The following is an 11,440-nucleotide window of genomic DNA, read 5'->3' on the forward strand; positions in this document are numbered from 1 at the left end:
TTAAGTCTGTGATGCTATCCAACCATTTCATCCTCTGTCGTCCCCTTCTCCTCCTGTCTTCAATCTTTCCCAGCATCAGGGTCTTTTCCAATGAATCTGTTCTTCACATCAGGTGGCCAAAGTATTGGAGTTTCAGCTTCAGTATCAGTCCTTCCAATGAATATTCAGGACTGATTTCCTTCAGGATTGAGTGGTATGATCTCCTTGCTGTCCAAGGGACTCTCAAGAGTCTTCTCCAACACCACAGTTCAAAAGCAGTGATTTTGGAGCCCAAGAAATAAAGTCTGTCAGTGTTTCTATTGTTTCCCTATCTATTTGCCATGAAGTGATGGGACCAGATGCCATGATCTTAGTTTTCAGAATGTTGAGTATTATGTCAACTTTTTCACTCTCTTCTTTCACTTTCAAGAGGCTTGTTAATTCTTGTTCGCTTTCTGCCATAAGGTGGTGTCATCTGCATATCGGAAGTTATTGATATTTTTCCTGGCAATCTTGATTCCAGCTTGTGCTTCATCCAGTCCAGCATTTCTCATAATGTACTCTGCATATAAGTTAAATAATCAGGGTGACAATATACAGCCTTAACTTACTCCTTTCCTGATTTGGAACCAGTCTGTTCTTCCATGTCCAGTTCTAACTGTTGCTTCTTTACCTGCATGCAGATTTTTCAGGAGACAAGTCAGGTGGTCTGGTGTTCCCATCTCTTTCAGAATTTTCCACAGTTTGTTGTGATCCACACAGTCAAAGACTTTGGCATAGTCAGTAAAGCAGAAGTAGATGTTTTTCTGGAACTCTCTTGCTTTTTTGATAATCCAATGGATGTTAGCAATTTGATCTCTACTTCCTCTACCTTTTCTAAATTCAGTTTGAACATCTGGAAGTTCATGGCTCACGTACTGTTGAAGCCTGGCTTGAAGAATTTTGAGCATTACTTTGCTAGCGTGTGAGATGAGTGCAATTGTGCAGTAATTTGAGCATTCTTTGGCTTTGCCTTTCTTAGAGATTGGAATGAATACTGACCTTTTCCAGTCCTGTGGCCACTGCTGAGTTTTCCAAATTTGCTGGCATACTGAGTGCAGTACTTTTACAGCAGCATCTTTTAGGATTTGAAATAGCTCAACTGGAATTCCATCACCTCCACTAGCTTTGTTCATAGTGATGCTTTCTAAGCCCCACTTGACTTCACATTCCAGGATGTCTGGCTGTAGGTGAGCGATCACACCATCGTGGTTATCTGGATCATGAAGATTTTTTTTGTACAGTTCTTCTGTGTATTCTTGCCACCTCTTCTTAATATCTTTTGCTTCTGTTGCTGCTGCTGCTGCTAACTCGCTTCAGTCGTGTCCAACTCTGTGCGACCCCATAGATGGCAGCCCACCAGGCTCCCCATCCCTGGGATTCTCCAGGCAAGAACACTGGAGTGGGTTGCCATTTCCTTCTCCAATGCATGAAGGTGAAAAGAGAAAGTGAAGTCGCTCAGTCATGTCTGACTCTTAGCAACCCCATGGACTGCAGCCTACCAGGCTCCTCCACCCATGGGATTTTCCAGGCATGAATACTGGAGTGGGGTGCCATTGCCTTCTCCGTCTGCTTCTGTTAGTCCATAGCATTTCTGTCCTTTATTGTGCCCATCTTTGCATGAAATGTTCCCTTCGTATCTCTAATTTTCTTGAAGCGATTTCTAGTCTTTCCCATTCTATTGTTTTCTTCTATTTCTTTGCAGTGATCACTGAGGACGACTTTCTTATCTGTCCTTGCTATTCTTTGGAACTCTGCATTCAGATCGGCATATCTCCTTTTCTTCTTTGCCTTCAGCTTCTCTTCTTTCCTCAGCTATTTGTAAAGCTTCCTCAGGCAACTATTTTGCCTTTTTGCATTTTTCCCCCCTTGGGGATGCTCTTGATCACTGCTTCTTGTACAGTTTCACAAACCTCCATCCATAGTTCTTCAGGCACTCTATCATATCTAGTACCTTGAATCTGTTATCTGTTACTCTGTATATCATTTACTCTATAGTTGAAAAGATAAAATCTTACCAAATAAAATCATATAAATATAAATACTTAGAAAGTTTAACATTCATGAAACATTTCTAATGCCAAGTACTCCAAAGGAATATGTTTTTTATTTCATAGCCATAGAATTTTTCTTGCTAAGCATTTTTTTTTTTTTCAGAACAACTAGTTATTCTTCTCTTGTCTAACAAGTAATCCATATGATTACTATCATTTAGGGCAAGATGATTCTTTATGTCACTAACTTCCAGGGAAAGCTCTGCTAAAAAATAAGCAAACAAATCTGTTCTTGCTTCTGTGTATGTGTGTTTGCCATTTACTTTAAAGAGATCTAAGTGTAATTGTGAAGTATTTTAAGCTATGTGATATCAAAATTTATTATCAGTTGTACAATAATAGTAAATAAAGTGTAATAATTTTTAAAATTTAAGTGTAATAACTTTTAATATTTAAGTGTAAGCCATTTACTTTAAAGAGATCTAAGTGTAATTGTGAAGTATTTTAAGCCATGTGATATCAAATTTTTAGTATCAGTTGCATAATAATAGTAGATAATTTAAAGAAGAAGAAGGCCAATCAAAACAGTGAAACTTGTTTTTTGTAGATACGTTTTTCGAAGCTGTGCATAAAGTAAAAAGCAGGACAACATGTAGGACATAAAGTAAAAGCAGAACAGATTCCTTTGTTATTCCCTCTGTTGTAAACTCACATCTGGTGACTGACTCTCAGTTTTATCGTTTGTGGTATTTTTATGATGCACTCTTTAAGAATGTCAGAAGGAAATAGGATTTGAAGAGTAAAAAACTGGGAGCAATAGAAATACAAAACTGTACCAGTAATTATTTTATTACAGTTTTTTATCTTATTGAAAATGTGGCTGTGTGTTATTTAAGCAATCACTTCCTTAAAAGAAGACTGACTCAGCACTCTTTGTTAATTGATACAGTGTCTCAGGATAGATAATAATGTAGAGCTTCTCATTTGGTCAAATTGTAGAACAAAACTTGGAATTCTGCCAAATGACCAGGTAGTTAGTATCCAAGTTAGTTGAGATACCAGGCTTCTAACACTGAGTCCACAGGGTCACTGGCTTTAAAAAACAAAACAAAACAAAACAAAGAAACAGATCTGTGAAGCCAGTTTAACTAATGGGTTGATTCATTTTTGCTTCTTTGTTGGTTTTAACACTGTCCTACTTTATTGTACAGGTCACAGGCCTTCGTGTCTGGAACTGATCTAGTTTTTTTCCATTGGGATAATGAAAAGTTCATATCCATGCCTCAGAGTTATGTGGGAGTTGATGTTTTGGGGATTATTGTCCAAACTGCTCTTCTAATAGCATTTCAGATCCATCCTTAGGGAATTATGAGTAAATGCTAGATAATGAAATTCACTCATATTATCAGATATAAAAAATATGTAAAAGTATGTCATTTTTGCTTCAGAAATCCAAATATCACCAGGGTTTGATTTTCTAGCTCTATCTTTTTAGACAAAATCCTTAATGAAGTCTCTGTAAGCCTTGATTAGTAAGGGTAAGAATTCCCTCTTTTTGGATTGTTGTTATAAACATATTTTACCATTATTTTATTTATATTATTACTACACCCTTCATTCTCAACTCTAAGTATTTTTATGGCTTTCAGATGATGCATAAGTACTCTAAGTAGGAGATAAATTTCTTAGAAAAATAATGAAGAAGTAAAATTTTACTAATTCTAAATATTAGATATACCTAATCTAGCATTTTCTATACTGAGGAAATAGATGTTCTCCTACAATACTGGTGTATATATGTAACATATTTTTTATTTTTAAAAGTCAATTCAAATAACAACTATAATTATTAATGTGTGTATTTATATTAATAAGCCACACGTCCTCCAGATTAGTTTTACAATCAGTTCAGTTCAGGTGCTCAGTTGTGTCCGACTCTTTGCAACCCCATGAATCACAGCACGCCAGGCCTCCCTGTCCATCACCAACTCCCGGAGTTCACTCAAACTCACATCCATTGAGTCAGTGATGCCATCCAGCCATTTTATCCTCTGTCGTCCCCTTTTCCTCCTGCCCCCAGTCCCTCCCAGCATCAGAGTCTTTTCTAATGAGTCAACTCTTCACATGAGGTGGCCAAAGTACTGGAGTTTCAGCTTTAGCCTCAGTCCTTCCAAAGAACACCCAGGGCTGATCTCCTTTAAAATGGACTGGTTGGATCTCCTTGCAGTCCAAGGGACTCTCAGGAGTCTTCTCCAACACCAGTTCAAAAGCATCAATTCTTCGGCACTCAGCTTTCTTCACAGTCCAACGCTCACATCCATACATGACCACTGGAAAAACCATAGCCTTGACTAGACAGACCTTAGTCGGCAAAGTAATGTCTCTGCTTTTCAATATACTATCTAGGTTGATCATAACTTTCCTTCCAAGGAGCAAGTGTCTTTTAATTTCATGGCTGCAATCAACATCTGAGGGATTTGGGAGCCCAGAAAAATAAAGTCTGACACTGTTTCCGCATCTATTTCCCATAAAGTGATCGGACCAGATGCCATGATCTTCGTTTTCTGAATGTTGAGCTTTAAGCCAACTTTTTCACTCTCCTCTTTCACTCTCATCAAGACGCTTTTTAGTTCCTCTTCACTTTCTGCCATAAGGGTGGTGTCATCTACATATCTGAGGTTATTGATATTTCTCCTGGCAATCTTGATTCCAGCTTGTGCTTCTTCCAGCCCAGCGTTTCTCATGATGTACTGTGCATATAAGTTATATAAGCAGGGTGATGATATACGGCCTTGACTTACTTCTTTCCCGATTTGGAACCAGTCTGTTGTTCCATGTCCAGTTCTACCTGTTCCTTCCTGACCTGCCTAAAGGTTTCTCAAGAGGCAGGGCAGGTGGTCTGGTATTCCCATCTCCTGAGGAATTTTCCACAGTTTATTGTGATCCACACAGTCAAAGGCTTTGACATAGTCAATAAAGCAGAAATAGATGTTTTTCTGGAACTCTCTTGCTTTTTTGATGATCCAGCAGATGTTGGCAATTTGATCTCTGGTTCCTCTGCCTTTTCTAAAACCAGCCTGAACATCTGGAAGTTCACAGTTCACGTACTGCTGAAGCCTGGGTTGGAGAATTTTGAGCATTACTTTACTAGCCTGTGAGATGAGTGCAATTGTGTGGTAGTTTGAGCATTCTTTGGTATTTCCTTTCTTTGGGATTGGAATGAAAACTGACCTTTTCCAGTCCTGTGGCCATCACTGAGTTTTCCAAATTTGCTGCCATATTGAGTGCAGCACTTTCATGGCATCAGCTTTTATAATCTTATCATACCATTAAAATTACATAATTATATAATTAATTTTACTGACTAGTGAAGAGTGAGTGAAGTCACTCAGTCATGTCTGACACTTTGTGACCCCATGGACGGTAGCCTACCAGGCTCCTCTGTCCATAGGATTTTCCAGGCAAGAGTACTGGAGTGGGTTGCCATTTCCTTCTCCAGGAGATCTTCCCAACCCAGGGATCAAACCCAGGTCTCTAACATTGTTGGCAGACACTTTACCATCTGAGCCACCAGGGAAGAGCCCTTTACTGACTAATTGCCTTTTAAATGAAATATACTTGATTTACTATATTGTATTAGTTTAACATGTATAAGAAAGTGATTGAGTTTTATGTATTTATTTATATACATATATTTAAGATTATTTTCCAATATAGATTACAACAAAATATTGGATATTGTGCCTTGTCTTCCAGTAAGTCCTTGTTCCTCAGCTAGTTTATATATAGTTGTGGGTTCTGTTAATCCCATACTTCTAAATTATTCCTCTCTCCAATCTTCCTTTCCTCTTTGGTAAAAATACATTTGTTTTCTGTGTCTGTGAGTCTGTTTCTGTTTTGTAAATCAATTCATTTATCTTATTTCTTAGATTTCACATATAAATGATACACAATATGTGTCTCTTTGTCTGACTGACTTCACTCAGTTTGATAATCTCTAGGTCCATCTGTATTTTGCTACAAGTAGCTGCCGTATTTAATTTTTTTCTGTGACCAAGTGTTATTTTATTGTACATGCATACCACATCTTCTTTATCCATTTATCTGTTTATGGACACTTATGTTGCTTCCATGTGCTGGTTATTATAAATTGTGTTGCTATGAACACTGGGGTGCATGTGTCTTTTTGAATTAGAGTTTTCATCTTTTCCAGGTGTGTGCACAGGAATGGGACTGCTTGACCATATAGTAGCTCTATTTTTAGTTTTTTACGGAAACTTCATACTGTTCTCCATACTAGCTGCGCCAGTTTATATTTCTACCAGCAATATAAGAATATTCCCTTTTCTACACACTTTCTCCAACTTTTATTATTTGTAGACTTTTTGATGATAGTCATTCTGACCTGTGTGAGGTGATACCTCATTGTAGTTTTGATTTGCATTTCTCTACTAATTAGTGATGCTGGGCATCTTTTCACGTGCCTTTTGGCCTACTGTAGGTCTTTTTTGGAGAAATGTCTATTTAGGTCATCCACCCATTTTTTGATTGAGTTGGGTTTTTTGTTGTTATTTAGTTTTAGGAGCTGTGTGTATATTTTGCATATTAACCCCTCTGTTACATTTGCAAATATTTTTTCCCATCCCATAGATTGTCTTTTTGTTTTGTGTATGGTTTCCTTTGCAGTGCAAAAGCTTTGAAGTTTGATTAGGTCCCATTTGTTTATTTTGCTTTGGGGAGACTGACCTAAGAAAGTATGCTTCAATTTATGTCAGAGAATGTTTTGACTTTCTACCTGGGTGATGGATGTCTGATTGGGTGATTTCCATTATTCTATTTTCCACATCCCTTATGTATTCCTCTGCATTATTTAGTTTGCTACTCATTGCTTTTAGCTTAGTTTTTATTTTGGCAATTGAGTTGTCTAATTTTGATGAGTTCCTCTCTAAAGATTTTAGTTCCTTGTCACAGTGATCTATGTTTCTATTGATAATCTTTCTTAATTCCTTTAGTATTTTTATTACCTCCTTTTTGAACAGGATCTAGTAGATAGGAGAGGTCTGTTTCACTATTTGTTCTTTTAGGGGATTTCTCTAGTTCTTTTAACTGGGAGTAGTTCCTCTTCTTTTTCATTTTACTGGTTTCTCTGCCTGTATGTATTGGGAGAAACAATCATATACTGTGTTCTTGAGGGCTGTTTTTATGTGGGAGAGTTTGTGTGTAGACTGTGTGAGTCCAGTATTTTTGGTGCCTGGGCTGTTTCTGGTGTGGATGCCTGGCACACTTTTCATCAGAGTGTGCTGGCCATTATCCCCTTGCTAGGGGGTGTGATTGGTATGGTGGTGACCAGAGCTTGCACTGGATGTTGGGTGGGGTTTCCTTTTTGCTTTGTGGCTACATTAGCCCTGTCAGGGGCAGGCCTGTTCCCGAGTTGTTGGAGTAGAAGTCCTGAAGATTGGGTTCAGTAAAGCTCTATTCCTGTTAAGTGTGTGCTGTGTCGCTAAGGAGGTGAGATGCCAAAGCAAGAGAGGCCTGTGTGGTCACAGTGAGCCTATGTGTCACCTGTGCTGCTGTCCTCAGTTTTTCCCAGAAACAGCCCAAGATCACGTCCCCTTCTCCACGGTGTTCATCCCAGACCTGTGTTAGTCTGACACAGAGGGCAGGCGTGTTGTGGCTGTAGGAATCAAAATGGTTGTACTGAACACCATTACCTGGCTTGCCTCTCTGGTAAGCCTCTCCTAGGGCATATCTGGCCCAGATCCAGCTCTAAGCTGCAGTATAATATAGGTGGGAGTGGAGTGCTCTGCTGGGAAAGGAACCACTCCATACTCCTCCCCAGAGGCTGTGCTCCAGGGACATGCAATTCTGTGACGCCTTCCACCACCTGATGTGTAGGCTGACTAAGTCTACTGCTGTGGAACCTGCCCCTGGATGACCCCTGCTGTCAGAGAACTGATAATCATTCTGCCCAGTCCTCAAGCTCACAAAGCTTGCAGCCTCTTAAGCCACACCCCACCATGGCAAGGGGGAAATGGGGCTCTCATGGCTGACTCACACCCATGTATATGCTCATTTTGGGGTGTATACAGCATACCACACCCCATCCTGAATGCACTAACTGTCAGCCCAGACTACACTCCACACGCTTCAGGCTGTCTCTATGCAGCCTAGATGGAGTCCTTTCCAAGGGTCCATCAGCTGAAGCCCTAGTTTCAGTGTCTGGGCACTTCACATACTCGCAGCCCCAAGCACATTTTCGGCTGGAAAGGGGAGGGAAGTGGAAGCCAACGGCTCCTGTCTGTCTCTGCCCGGATAGTTAGGCAAGCACATTCCAGGCCCCTTGGGCTCTCCATCTGTCCTAATGGACTTTCCAGTCACTAAAGGGGATTCTCAAGGCAAGGGCACCTTTCCTCTTTCACAGCTCCCTCTCAGGAGCTCCAATCCCATCCCAAAGTCTTTTTTTTTTTTATCCTGCCCAGCTACATGAGGATCTTTCTTGCAGCATTGGTTGAATAAGAGGTCTTATACCAGTTCACAGTTGCTTTTGTGTGAGAATTGTTCCATGTATAAATATATTTTTGATGTGTTTGTAAAGAGGTGAGTTCCAAATCCTTCTACTCCATCATCTTGATTTCTACCCTTAAAACTTTTTCCTACTGAATAATTTCCTGCACATTGAAATTACATCCATTTATGACAGCACTTATCACAGCTTGAATGTAGGCAGGGTCTATGACTTGCTTCTAAAATAATAAAATATGAAAATGAGATGGGATATCTCTTCCTTGATTCGGTTAGTAACATGGCAAAGGTTATGAGATGTCACGGTTAGCTGATTAGGGAGATATTTTTTCTCTATTGATGACTTGAGGAAGTAAGCTACCAATTTTTTAGTAACCCCAGGCAGAGGTCCAGGTGGCAAGAAATTGCAGATAGCCTTCAGCTGACAGCCAGACAGACTTTTCGGTTATACAGTGGCAAAGAAGTGAACTGTGTCGACAAACTGAAAGAGCTTGGGATCAGATTCATCCACTCAAGCCTCCAGATGGTAATTCAGCCTAGAGAACACCTTAATTGACACCTTGTAAGACCCTGAACAGACGACCCAGGTGAACTGTGCCCAGACACCTGACAAAAATTTTGAGATAGTAAATGTATGTTGTTGTAAGCTACTAAGTTTATGGTAGTTAATTACACAGCAACAGAAAAGTTATACAATCAGCCAGGTCAAATTGAAATCAGTTGAGCCTGCTTTACCATTTTCTATAGTGCTGTCTCATTCAAAATATTTGTTGCTCAGTCACGTCTAACTCTTTGCAACTCCATGGACTGTAGCCTGCCAGGCTCCTCTGTCCATGATATTTTCCAGGCAAGAACACTGGAGTGGGTTACCTTTTCCTCCTCCAGGGGATCTCCCTAACTCAGGGATCGAACCCAGTCTCCCACATTACAGGCAGATTCTTTACTGTCTGAGCCAGCGGGGATGCCTCATAAATGATTGCAATTTGACTTGTGAGTTTTTTCAATTAATAAAAATATTTTATTTTTCTGAATTTAAGGTGTCTGTGGCATGACCAGTTTTTTGTTTAATTTTAGATTTGTTAAACATGATTTCTTTAATATATCTAATACAATACTCACTTTCATACCTAAGTACTATTTTTTTTTGTTTTGTTTTTTTCTTTAAAGAAGGCTTGTAAAATCCTATCTACTTTGGCCCTTCAAAACCTAGATTCACCCTGAGCACTGATCACACACTCTGGCTCTTGGACAGCCTTGCACAACAACTGCAAGCTCTGCGAGCTGTCAGAGATAGGCTAACTCCTCTCCTTGGCTGATCAGGAGTCCTGCCTACATCACTAGGCAAAATTGGCTGAACCAACAAAGGGATAGATTGGAAGCCTTACAGGCTTTAAATAATCAGAGGAACTGCTCTTCTCCCTGCCAGAGCTGAGACTGAACTCATTTTCCTAGAGACACCGTGTAGTAGGGGACATTAGCTGGGGGAATCCCACCACAATTTCCTAGTCCACAAGGTACATGACTCTTCTCCACAGCCCGGAAATAAGCATTCTGCTGGCAGCACGGGCAGATGGCATCATGCAAGTCTAGGAGATGTTCTTTGTCCCCCACACTTAGAATCCCTTCCCTAGAGGTGCAAAGTCACTAAGCCTGGGGAAGCTCCTTCAGCTCCTCAAACTGCATTAGCTGAGACCAGTGGCAGCCTCATGTCACAAGCTAAGAGAAGCAGAAGACAGCTTTGAAAACTAGTTATTGGAACCACAGACCATAGAATTAGGCCAAAGATAAATAGAGGATTGCAAGCTAAGACAAAATTTTAAAAGGACAGGGGGCATCCTTAAAATATAGTCCAGATGCCTGCGATACAATTTAAAAGATCACCCATTATACAGAGGATTGAAAATTAACTTGAATAAGAATATTGAAACATATATACTATCATGTAAGAATCAAATTGCCAGTCTATGTCCGATGCAGGATACAGTATGCTTGGGGCTGGTGCACGGGGATGACCCAGAGAGATGTTATGGGGAGGGATGTGGGAGGGGGGTTCATGTTTGGGAACGCATGTACACCCATGGTGGATTTATGTCAATGTATGGCAAAACCAATACAGTATTGTAAAGTAAAATAAAGTAAAAATAAAAATAAATAAAAATAAATTAACGGATACCAATACAAAGATGAGTCAGGTATTGAGGTGATCTGACAAAGATCTTAATCATTATAAAAATGATTTCACAAGCTATTAGAAATTATCTGAGACAGAAACATGGAAAATTTTAGCATAGAAATATAAGTTACTTAAAGGAACAAAAGAAATTATAGATCTGAAAAATACAGTAACAATTTTTTTAAACTTTCTAGACTTGCTAGACAGCCTCCCTGGAGTAGGAAATGGCAACCCTCTCCAGTATTCTTGCCTGGAGAATCCTGATAGCTTACAGTGAATGGTGAACAGTGCCTCCAGATTCACGGTCTCCGAAGAAGATTTAATTCCAGGACCAAAGACAAGGTCTCAGTCACTCAGAGATTTGTGTGCAAAATTTTATTTAAAGCGACAGGACAGAGAAAGTTTCTGATATAGACATCAGAAGGGGATAGAAAAGGTACCTGCCTCACTAGTTTAAGCGGGGGCCTTATATACTTCTCTACTAGCTGCTGAGAATAGATGAAAAGAATACCTCAATGTTGTAAGAGTTCCACCAGACCCTTTCCCAAGGCATACATCCTGAGATAACTTTGGCATAAGATTAGTCAGGGAGAATGTGTTCTGGGCAACCTCTCTGGGCGAGATCTACTGTTGCTGTGTAATCAGGGGTACAAGTCTTGAGAAACAGGTTCCCAGGCAAGATTTGTTACAATTATAATCATAAACATAGAACCTAAGAAAAGTATTTCCATGA

Source organism: Ovis aries, chromosome 1, assembly GCF_016772045.2.
Source record: "Ovis aries strain OAR_USU_Benz2616 breed Rambouillet chromosome 1, ARS-UI_Ramb_v3.0, whole genome shotgun sequence".
In the NCBI taxonomy this organism is placed as follows: Eukaryota; Metazoa; Chordata; class Mammalia; order Artiodactyla; family Bovidae; genus Ovis; species Ovis aries.